The sequence below is a fragment of the Fukomys damarensis genome, unplaced genomic scaffold (genome assembly GCF_012274545.1).
Source record: "Fukomys damarensis isolate Sample0158 unplaced genomic scaffold, DMR_v1.0_HiC HiC_scaffold_38, whole genome shotgun sequence".
Classification (NCBI taxonomy): domain Eukaryota; kingdom Metazoa; phylum Chordata; class Mammalia; order Rodentia; family Bathyergidae; genus Fukomys; species Fukomys damarensis.
Window position 1 is genome coordinate 15,906,145 of NW_022900950.1, and position 11,494 is coordinate 15,917,638.

The 11,494-nt window shown below is 37.9% G+C and overlaps 1 long non-coding RNA gene across 1 annotated transcript; it reads left to right on the forward strand.

The window, feature by feature from the left end:
• Positions 1-259: 259 nt before the first annotated feature.
• Positions 260-10,839, forward strand: LOC104853142. Its single transcript, XR_777695.2, has 3 exons — positions 260-390; positions 4,486-4,769; positions 10,770-10,839. It is a non-coding gene; the product is annotated as an uncharacterized LOC104853142 (long non-coding RNA).
• The last annotated feature ends 655 nt before the right edge of the window (positions 10,840-11,494 follow it).

The following is an 11,494-nucleotide window of genomic DNA, read 5'->3' on the forward strand; positions in this document are numbered from 1 at the left end:
TCCACTAGGGAGCAAGAGTCCAGAATCACGACTACAACAGGGTTATATAGGGTTAAGGAGGCTTGAAAATCTTAACTTTCTTATTGGCTCATTTTTACAATTCCTGCTGATTCTATTGGCCTATAATTCTAACTTACTATTGGATATTATAAAATGTAATACTTCAAACTGATTGGCTACTATTTGGGCACGGGCAGGGGTTTGCGCGGGAGATTTATCTTAGTCATCTAATTGCCACAGCTGGTTTCGCCATACTTTGACCTGGCTGCAGTTTCTGGAATAAACCGCCCAGTTGGGATTCCTGGAAACTGCTCATTTGGAATTCCTGAAAAACATGGTTTTTGGTTAATCTCTTCTTCGACAATGGAAGGCTATCTGCAGAGTTTAAAGGTCAGCCTGAATAATGGAGCATCTAATCTGATTTAGCTAAAACGGAAGGACTTTGGCCTCTTTGGGTTCCTCACAGAGTAGTGCAACATGCTCAAAGTAGACACAGGCTACAGAACAGGGTATGATGTCCTTAGCCATGAACAGCAGTGCAGCTGGTGAACTGGCAGGGACAAAGAGGACTTGGGGATTTCAGGATTTTGCTGCTTATGGGTTTTATTGTTAACATAGAATCACACAAACCTCTTTAATTATCTCCACAGGACCAGTGGTCAGCCATGTTGTCTCTATTTCTCTCTTTTCTTTCTCTTTTTTCCTTTCTCTTAGGAAAAATGGCTCTATGATTTTTTAAAAGTGACATAGGTCGTTATAAAGAACTCAAACAATATAGAAATTACCTGACAAATGTTAGCCATTATCCTAATTCCACAGTATGGAAAAAAAAATCATTAACATTGGTGAATATGATCTGGGCATCTCTTTGCATCCATATATATTGCTAAAATGATAGCTATGTAAGTAGAAATAATTTTAGGAAAATACAATTATACTAAACATGTGACAAAAATAAAATTTATTTATTTTAATTTAACCCAAGAAATAATATGTGAAAGCATCACAGGATTTTAGTTATCATTCTTCAGGCATAAAATCTTTTAGGTAAACATTTAAGTTGGAAGTAATAAATTTAGGGCCGGGGATTTAGCTCAGCTGTTCGGTGGCCTGCCTTGCATGCGCAAGGACCCGAGTTCAATCCCCGGTACCAAAAACAAAAAAACAAACAAACGAAAGTAATAAATTTAAATACACTTTTGTAAATAAATATATATTATTGACAGAAGATATCATGATAAAACAATGCATTTGTATAAGCAAACTGTACAACTGTAATGCAGATCACAGTGTAGAACATCTTTAGCTTCTTAGTTAATGCTGTGGTCCTAAACATAAACTTCTCTACAACTTATGTCACTGAAGGTCAATTTTTTCTGCTTTTGAATTTCATAGAAATAAAATTATAGGGCCTGGGATTTAGGGCCTTGAATTTGATCCCTGGTACCAAAAACAAACAAACAAACAAACAAACAATTACAGCAGATATAGTCTTTGGTGTTAGGCTTCCTACACCTACTGTTAATATCTGGGATTTATCCATAGTATCAAATACAGGAATAATTCAATTGTTTACATTACTGCAACATTCTTTCCTTTGAGTATCATACTAGGATTAATTTGTTCATTGTGCTGTTGGAGCATTGGGTTGTTCCTAGTGTTTGCCTGTTATGAATAGAACTGCTGTTAACATTGTGGTTGTTTGGTGCCCGATAGAGTTCCCTGCTAGATAAAATGACCCTAACTCCACATCCTAAATGGCTCTTCCTAGTAGATAATAGATCACTCTGGGAAAACAAAGACCCAACTTTCCCACCACAAAGTCCTTCTTCTAGTCCTTCCCACTGGGAAATTTAAACTTGCCAATGGATTTAAACCTCACCTCTGGCTTCAGCCAAACATGTACCTCCACTATGATTCCTCCGCTTAGGACCCCTTGCAGGTATAAAACCTCACCCAGCCAGACCTTCCCTGATGTTCTCATTGTCCGAGATAGCCTGGAACCCCCAATAAAGTCTAGTTTCGGGTGTTTGTGTCTCCGACTCAGTTCCCATCTCAGTGCCTTCATGGTCTCATTTTTCTGGGTATGTACTTAGTTTTGACATTGCCAGTACATGTGACTCTGCCATATAGTTTTACTAAGTGGCTGTACTTCTGTATGTCCCCATCCTAATTGGTCCACATATTCACTAACACTTGGTAATTTAAAGAAAATATCATCCTGGTGGATTGTAGCATTACCACATTCTGGTTTCTACGTTCATTTTTATGGTGAGAGTTGTTGAATATCTTTTCATATAGCTACTGACTATTTTGATTTGGGTGTTCTACTTTTAGGAAGTACCTTTTCAAATCTTCTGAACTTTAACAACAACAACAACAAATAATTAAAAAGGAAAGCTATGTGTAGCTCAGATTTGCTTATGACCAAGGCCCTGGGTCTAATCCCAAGCACAGTAAAAAAAGTAAATAAAAATCTGTCTTTCCTCCTTATTGATTTTTAAAAGATTTATATATTCTTAATACAAGTCCTTTAGCTGACAGTTTAATATGAATGTCTTTTTACATAACTTTTTCAAATATCATACTTATAGAATTTAATAGGAACATGAGACTTAACTATTCCATTTACAACTAAAGAAATAGACCTGGAAAGTTTAAATGATGTGCTCAATGTGGTACTATAGTGACTCAGAGATAAGAACCAAGATGATCAGGATCATCTTGTTTCATCCTTTTTTATTTTTAATAAATTCTTTACAGCAAAATCCAGTCTACAAATATTAGTCTACAATTATTTAGGTCTATTTTTTGTAATTCATTAGTCCAGATTTGGAGGATCACATGAGACTTACTTTTAATCTTACACTGAAGACATAGAGATCTTGTGTTTTTCCAAGGAAGAAAAATATAATCCAACAAACAGCTTTAACATTTTATTTACTTGATCGATGGAATAAAACAAGTATTTTCTTAAATAGCAAAATTTTCTTTAAGCAATGGCTGTGTAGTTTGTGATTGTTGCTGATAGTGCTTTATATATACAACCTTCAAGGGGAGAGGTGGTCTCAAAACTAGATCTTAGGACACAGTTCGCTCTGGCAGAGTGTTATAGCAAAATGTTTTAGGGTTTCCCTCAACCCTCAAAGAAATTGACTGATGCTCACTTCTTGCTACTATTAGGGATTTACAAGTGTCTGTAACCTGATTTTTAGTGAGACTTATCAGGAAATAAAGATCTATAAACAGAAAAATAACTGTCAGTGAAAATGAACTCATAGGGAAACACTAGATTCAGAGGAACAAGTCTGGATCATTTGGTCCATCCTAAATGGGCCTGTGGAGTAACTGAAGGCATTAAAACAGCTTTGAATGAATATTGTGTGAGAAAAAAATCTAAATGCAGTCTACAGATCTGTTGCCATGAGCCTGCTTTTCCTGACATCTGGGGTATGATCACGAGGCCATTATGTTATGAGTGGACAGACAGTGGGAGCCCATGTTGTGTTGTAGTTAGTGGTTATTTTATTTGGTGATTATACTGGTGTGTGTAATTCATCACCCTTGCAAAACCATCTCTGCAGGGATTAAATTTCCTCATGGAAGATCAAGATTGGAACTGTTTATAGCAAAAGCAGACAGGGCTGAGGTGACCCTCTGTGTGGTACTGTGGCACTGCTTCCTTCTCCAGGAGACTAAGTTGTTTACCATCTGTTCCTGGAGATGGGCTCAGGTCCCTTACAGATTGGTATAAAGAAAAGGCAGTGCATTCACAGGCTTAGTAATTTATTAGGCTGAGAGCCCAATATTACAATCTCAAGGTGGGATACTTCCTTCAAAGACAACTTAAAAAAGTAAGAATGGGTAATTTTTTTCATCGAAAATACTCAACTACAGTAATTTTTTTTAAAGCAAAGTACACACCAAAAGCTTAAGTGTATGACTAATTCTTCTTTGTGCAAAATTTCTGGAGATGGTGTCCAACAGAGATGTGAGGAAAATGCACTATCTCTAGTAACTGAGAAGAAAATAAAGAAAATGTCCTCTGGAAACTACTACATGACTTGGAAATGATCTTAGTGATAATAATGATGACAATGATTATAAAAATTACATATGAAGAGCTTGAATAAACAGTTTGAAGCAATGTAAGGGCAGGGGGAAAAAGCAATGTTTTAAAATCGCCATGTTAATTTTCATTTTTACATAATGTGTGATCTTAAGAATATATGTCAAGTGAATAAGTTACAGTCATGTAATTATTTATTTCATCTATAGTCCTAAAAGATTACATAACCAAAATCTTTTCATTTGGAGGACTTTTCATAGGGAAAATTGGGTCATTTGACATTTGGTATTATCTTCTATTTGGACATAGTCGCTTTTCATACTTTTTCAAAGTTCAGTCTGAGAAGAGAATTCTACAAGTGACTCTCTAACCCCACACGTAACTCCTCTTCACAAGTAACTCTCTTTACCCCACAGGTAAAGAAGAGAGCGCATTGACTTGAATCGAAAAACAACTGACCAACATATGGTCTTGTTTCTGCTACCACCATGTGCTGACAAATTTAAGTCGTATCAGTTGCACACAGCTACAGTTAAACTCTGGGGTCAATATGCGTTCTGCTTCACCACCTGATGTTATGGGCTCCTTTCTAGTTTTTGTGAGAGCAATATCAAAAATTTCGGAGAACAAAAAGAAGACAATTACAAAAAAAAAAAAATCCTAGCTTTCTACAAGATCCAATTTTGCCAAGGTATAACAGGTAAATATTCAGTTACAGAAAAAAGAAGTCAGAATTTGAGATCTGAGAAATTTGTTTCTGTGACTAATCAGCACTGAGGTCTTGAATATATTTCTTTCTAAAACAGGGAAATAAAGAGTGTTGTACTCAATAGTTCTAAAATCACTTCTTGACCTCAGATTCTCGGCTCTGTTAAGGAGAAAATTGTTTACAAAACACTGGATTTAATACAAGACGATCTTGATTGCAGTCCTGTTCTGTCCCTAACTGATGTGAGTGTAGAGAAGTAATTACCTGATGGCATTTTTGTAAGACAGATTTTAAGCTGCCTCATGAATCCCAGAAAGTGTATTCTCTTCATCTCTTATGCCACATATTTTGTGCTTGACCTTCCATTAATTCTCATTTCAAAATTTGTTCCTTTGTGCCAGCCACTTGTATTCTGTTGGATATGAAGAAAAGTATCATTTGGTTTTGTGCAGAAAATTTCAGAGTTTTTAAAATGTAAAAACAATTAGTGATACTATTGAAGTTGGCACATTTGGATGCATGTGTGGTAGGTTGGAATAATAGCCCTTTCCACATTTTATCATTTTGCAGTTCCCTTGAAATTAAGCCTTTCATCACCATAACAACCCACAATCCATAACAAACATTAGATTGTTATTGGGAAAGGTAAATGGAGCAAGCCTGCCAATCTCTGCACATGTTTTATAATTTTTAAAATGAAGATTGTCTTCATTTAGATCACTCGGCAAATGCTACATGTAGAGGTTTCTCATGAACTCTTAAAATTTCCAGTTAGGTCCCAGGACTTTTTGCATATCTTGGTACAAATGATACCTCTTCTATCTTCATATATAGAAGATATACTAGGTACTGATATATATACTTTTTTTTTTTTTTTTTGGTACCGGGGATTGAATTCAGGACTTTGTACTTATGAGATAGGCAAGGTGCCTCTGCTATAAGTATAAAAGCAAAGGCTACAATTTTAAGCCCAAAGCAAAGCAATCAGAACAGAGATTAGGAACATAGACTCTTGACTAGAGTGCCTAGGTTCATAGCTCAGTGTTGCTGTTAGCTTCATTTTAAGCACATTACTAAATTTCTCTGGGACCCAGTTTCTTTAACTAGAAAGTGAAGATAATAAAAATTCCTTCTTCACAGGATTGTCCGGGAAATTAAATAAGTTAATTCTCTATTAGAGCACAATATACTAGGTATGGCAGGTTGGATTCCAAATTCTGGCCTCATAGGCAGGATTTCTGTATATCTCACCTATTCTGCCTGAAGTCTTCACACACACACACACACACACACACACACACACACACACACTGCTATATTATTTTTATATTTACCCACCATCTGGCTACATAACCAGTATTCCTCCTTCAAGAGTTGAGTCATTGCTAAGGTTTTCTAGGAGCACTCCCATGACTGTGTTCTCTTCAGAACCATGTCCCTACACACATCATCATCATCATCATCATCACTGTTGCCATGCTAAGCTATGGGCTTTTGCAGTATTCTGCTAGCCTCAAGGGTATACCTCCACCCTTACCATCTTTCTCTGACATTACAATCGTGGTTTCATGTCTTAGTCTGCCTCAAAAGATCACAATATCTTTAGAAGGCAGGAAGGCACCATGTCATCTTTATATTTATCTCTAGAGCCTGCAGGAGAGGGAAAAGCTTTTTTTCTTTACCTTCTGAAATAAACTGAGGGTAGAAAAATCAACAAGAGCAAAACCTGTGTATACATATGCGAATCCCACAACATAAAAGGCTCAAAGAAATTGAAGTTTACACAGCATCCTAAATACAGCACTTGAACAGGAGCTAGGGGTTCTGGGGGAGAAGTTGAGGCAAAGACTTTCTGTTAGGCAGACAAAAAAGTCTCCCAGGTAATAGAGGAACTTTCAGAGCAATTCCCCTATCTCATTTTACTAATGTAGATTTCATTTAGAGATGTAAATGTCTTTCACAAAAGAACAGGGTTTAAGAGCCATTCTACTTTCTACAGTTTCTCAAAACAATGAGCTTAAACTATGTCAAAGAAGTATATTTTGGGGTGCTTTATTGTACAGTCCAACATGCTTCCCTTAGACCAGGTTCACAGTTTATAAAGATAAGAGAGACAGCCAAGTGTAGTGGTGCACACCTGTAATCCCAACACTCTTGGAGGCAGAGACAGCAGGACCTCAAGTTTGATGCAACTTAGTGTGTTAGCAAGACCTTGTTTTAAAATAAAAAAAGAGAAAAAGACTGAGGATGTAGCTTAGTTGGGAGGGCCTAGGTTAATATTCCAAGGATGGGGAAGGAAAGGAAATGTGAAAGAACAGAGAAAAGAAGTCCGGTGCCTGGGTACATGGAGGGACCAGGAGCAGAAGTGAGAAATCTTAGGGGACAGACATCTGAGGCAGGGGGATAATGAGTTCAGAGAAGGGCAGCTTTGGTCCCAGGCTCCTGTAGAACATTCATTGTAGGAAATAAGGGCTAGAATTAAGAAAAAGTTAGGCTCAAAGAGGCTAAATATAAGATTCATCCAAATATGTATGAGATCTAAAAATCTTGAGAATGATGATTTTGTTACTGGATAATATAATTGAGAAAAAAACCCCACAGAAAATGAATCATTAAGCTCAAACTTTTGAGGTAGAAGTTTCTCTGAAATAAAAGAGTTTTGGGGACAGGTTCTGTAACCACCAGCAGCAAGGCTGCATAGCAGTTGGAAATATATCCTCTGAACTTAAGAGCTGCAGTGCAAATTTGTGAAAGGAAAACAAATTATTCACATGGACCCTACATTAGCTGTATATGTGAAGAGAGGGCAAAGTTTTGGGATAGGAAGACACTCTAACAAGACGTATGTGTTTCTGTGAGTTGGTTGGGATTAATGATCTGGCTAAAAGTCAGCTGAGGTGATACATGTGAGTTAGGTATTTAGGTTTCAGTATGTTCAGAAAAGTGGAATAATCTTGTTAGTTTGTCCCAATGCTGTTAACTATCCTCCTCCCCTTTGTCCTATGACTCTTTTAATTAAATTTAGGACATCTCAGTATTTCTCTTTTATTAGGATGTTAGGGAATGTCTCATCCTAGTGCAGTAATCAAATAAGGAGAATGAGAAGGACCAGAAACAGACAAAATAAAAAAACAAGAGATATAAGATATCCTAGAAGTCAAGCAAGTGGTAAGATCAAAGCAGTGATCAACAGTATCAAAGAGGTATTTATTAACTGAAGAAACTTTGAGCATCAAATATGTTCTAGGTATTTACCAAGTTCTGGGATAAAACAGTTGCAAGGTCTCTGCTATAGTTTGGATCTGAAACATCCCCCAAGCATGTCGGTCCCCAATCTGTGTTGCTATGGGAAGGAAGTAGAAACATTAAACAGTGGGGCCTCCTAGAAGGGAGTTAGGTCACTGAGGTCACACCCTTGAATGGAACATTGGGATGTTGGCCCCATCTGGTCTCTCTCTTTGCTTCCCAACTTCGGGAAAGGAGCTGCTTTGCTCAAGATATTCCCCAAAGCAATGGAGCCAACCAAACATGTACTGAAACCTCTGAACCATGGGCAAAACTATACTTTGCGTCAGTATTTTGTCACATTACACAAAGCTGACTAACACAGTCTCTGTACTCAGGAGAAGTTAAATAGAATATAGAGTCGGCTGAGGAGTAGAAAGAGACACAACAAAACACAATAATGAGGAACAAAGTGAGGTGAGAAAGGAGATAATTTACTTCATATTTATTGAATTGTTTTGCTTTTTTATGGTGGTGGGGATTCAACCCTCAGTGTCTTCCCATTAAGCTATACCTCCAGCGCTTCTTTAAATTTTGTTTTGAGACAGGGTCTGGCTAAGTCCCTAAATTGCCTGGGCTGAGCTCAGATTTGTGATCTTCCTGTCTTAGCTTTTTAGAGTGCTGAGATTATAGGTGTGTACCATCATCCCAAGCTATATTATTTATTTTTTTGCAGGAGGAAGAGAGATTTGAATATATTCCATGACTGGAGGGAAATAGGCAGAGATCAGGCAGAGAAGCGAGAAAGAAGTTGTGAGCAAGAGATAGGGTGGGTTTGGAGGACAAATTGGGAGGATGCAATCAGGAGCACTCCTCTGAGGCAGAAAGGGTAAGGACTCTGAGAGAATATTAAATTCTCAGCCAGAGGAAGGAGAAGTTAAAACATTTCTTATTGGATAGAAGTGATTGTGCAAAGCAAAAAGCTGGTTGTCTGCAGAGCGAGAGGGCCAGGTGGGTTAAAAAAGAAGGAATGAGCCTGGATTTAGCTCAGTGGTTCTATCACCTGCCTCGCAAGCACAAGGTCCTGAGTTTGATTCCCGGTGCAAAAAGAAAAGGAATGAGCTACAGAGCTATGGAGTCATGAGCTTTGATTAGGATCTCTGTTAGAGATCATTGTTGAATAGCCTGGAAACTGGAGAGGCCAGTTTGTGAAGTGGATCAAGTGGGCACTGCCAGGCACAAAAGTAATCTTGAAAGATTATTTTTAAAGAAGGGATAAAAAGCCAGAAGTATATTAGACATGTGCATTTTATAGATATATTTGAAATAGTTTTATCCTGGATTCAGTTTGACATGCAGATCTTCTGGTTGACTTATTGAAATGGAAATGCCATCCCTGTAGTTACTGAACAAAATCAAAACAAGGTCAGGTGTGGCTGCAGGCAGTGACCACATAGCACTGTCTTCAAAAGACAAATTACTGCTTTTGAAAGCTAGGTTATAATGAAGCGGGAAGCCAACTTCCTTAGGACAAGGTGGGCTTTTTAGCATGAATGGTCCACAATTCTGCTCTGTAGGAAGGGAATTCCTTCTGCAACTTTTCTTACTGTGTAGCCTCCAGCAATTAAGATTTGGATATCTTATTTCTGTGTGGAAATCATGATGAGCTCTAGAAGAGGTGCATAAATGCAGGCTGGGGCATTTTTCCACTCTTTTCTGTTGCCTGCCTACCCAGCTCTGATTCTTCTTCTTAAAGTGCTGATGGTGTTGATCCTAGAGGCACATTTGGTAGCTGGTAGGGCCACTGTGTACAATCCTCCTTTATTTAAAGGAAGCCCAAATTTTTTATTCTCTCTCTTCTGTCTCTGGAAATGATATGGTCATTACCTTGGCATTAATTCTTCAGAACACACCCTCTTAAATTGGAGGAAAAGAAAGTGGAAAACTTTACTAAATCCTTCAGGATTAAGCTGCACTCAGATTTCACTAGAGAGCTTTACTTCAGTAGATTTCTGCTTTGTGTTTTCTTGGCTATACTGCAGATGCAGCCCAGGGCCGCACACATATGCTAGACAACTGGTCTACCATTGAGCTACATCTCTTGCCCTATTTTAGTTCTTTCTTTTGGAAAAAAAGAGGGCATCTACATTTTTCCCAATTTGGCTAGTGTTCCTTGTATATACTTGTTTTCAGAAGTGTTTGAAGAGGAAGGGAGTGTTAGTTATGGGTCTTTTGAGAACATTAGGAAGGGATAAATGGCTCTATCCTTCTGAGGTCAGGAAATTGTAAGAAAAATGCTTCCTGGAGATTGACATGAACAATGAGCAAGGTATAAGGAAAGAGAGACTGACGAATGTTTTAGGATGCAGTTTTTAAACATCTTTTACTGTTGTGTGTGAATGTAGACTTGTCTTGCCCAATCTTAGTTCTTTCTTTTGGAAAAAAAGAGGGCATCTGCATTTTTCCCAATTTGGCTAGTGTTCCTTGTATATACTTGTTTTCAGAAGTGTTTGAAGGAGAAGGGAGTGTTAGTTATGGGTCTTTTGAGAACATTAGGAAGGGATAAATGGCTCTATCCTTCTGAGGTCAGGAAATTGTAAGAAAAATACTTCCTGGAGATTGACATGAACAATGAGCAAGGTATAAGGAAAGAGAGAGACTGATGAATGTTTTAGGATGCAATTTTTAAACATCTTTTACTGTTGTGTGTGAATGTAGACTTCTAGACCCTACATAAGCTGATATGGTATTGTTTTTTCCTTGCAGGGATTTGAATTGATTTGCCTTGAAGAAAAACCCAGAATAAAACAAGACGTGATTTATAGGGCTTTATGTCTCCTACCATGATATCACTTTTTAAAATTGTCACAACCTCACTCCAAATGACCAATGACCTTATTCTTTACATAAATGTAGAAAGTAACTTAAAAATAAAATAACACTTTGTAGAGAGGAGGGCTGTGGTGCGTAGGAATGGGTGCCTGAAGAAGTGGTGGAATCTGGTGACCTCTAAGATTAGGCCCAGCACTCCCTGGGTGGTTAAAATACTGTCCTGGTCTGGAAGCAGGAGGGAGAGTGCAACACAGGGAGAGGGCATCACAGCTCAGCAGTGGTAGAAGCTGCATGCTGCTTTCTCAGAAGCAAGTAGAGCCAGTTTAGTTCTTTTGGAGAGAAATTTGCTTCTAGCCACATCCTGCGCTCTAGGCCTTCCCCCCTCTCCCTCCCTTTCTGGCTTTTGTATGTGGAATTTAAACACTCTGTTGAGGCAGTTTGTCACACTTCTGAAATGAATCTGACATTCTTCTCTCCCTTAAGTTCTGATAAAACAAAACCTCAAACCAAAATACTTATTGAATGTATTTACATGCACAATTTCAAACCATCTCATTGTGCCCATTTTCAACAGAAAGAAACAGGCTTTTGGATGTTAAGCAAGATCATGTGGCAGAATCGGAAATCACATTTCACTCAGCCTGTATGACCCTTGCTCT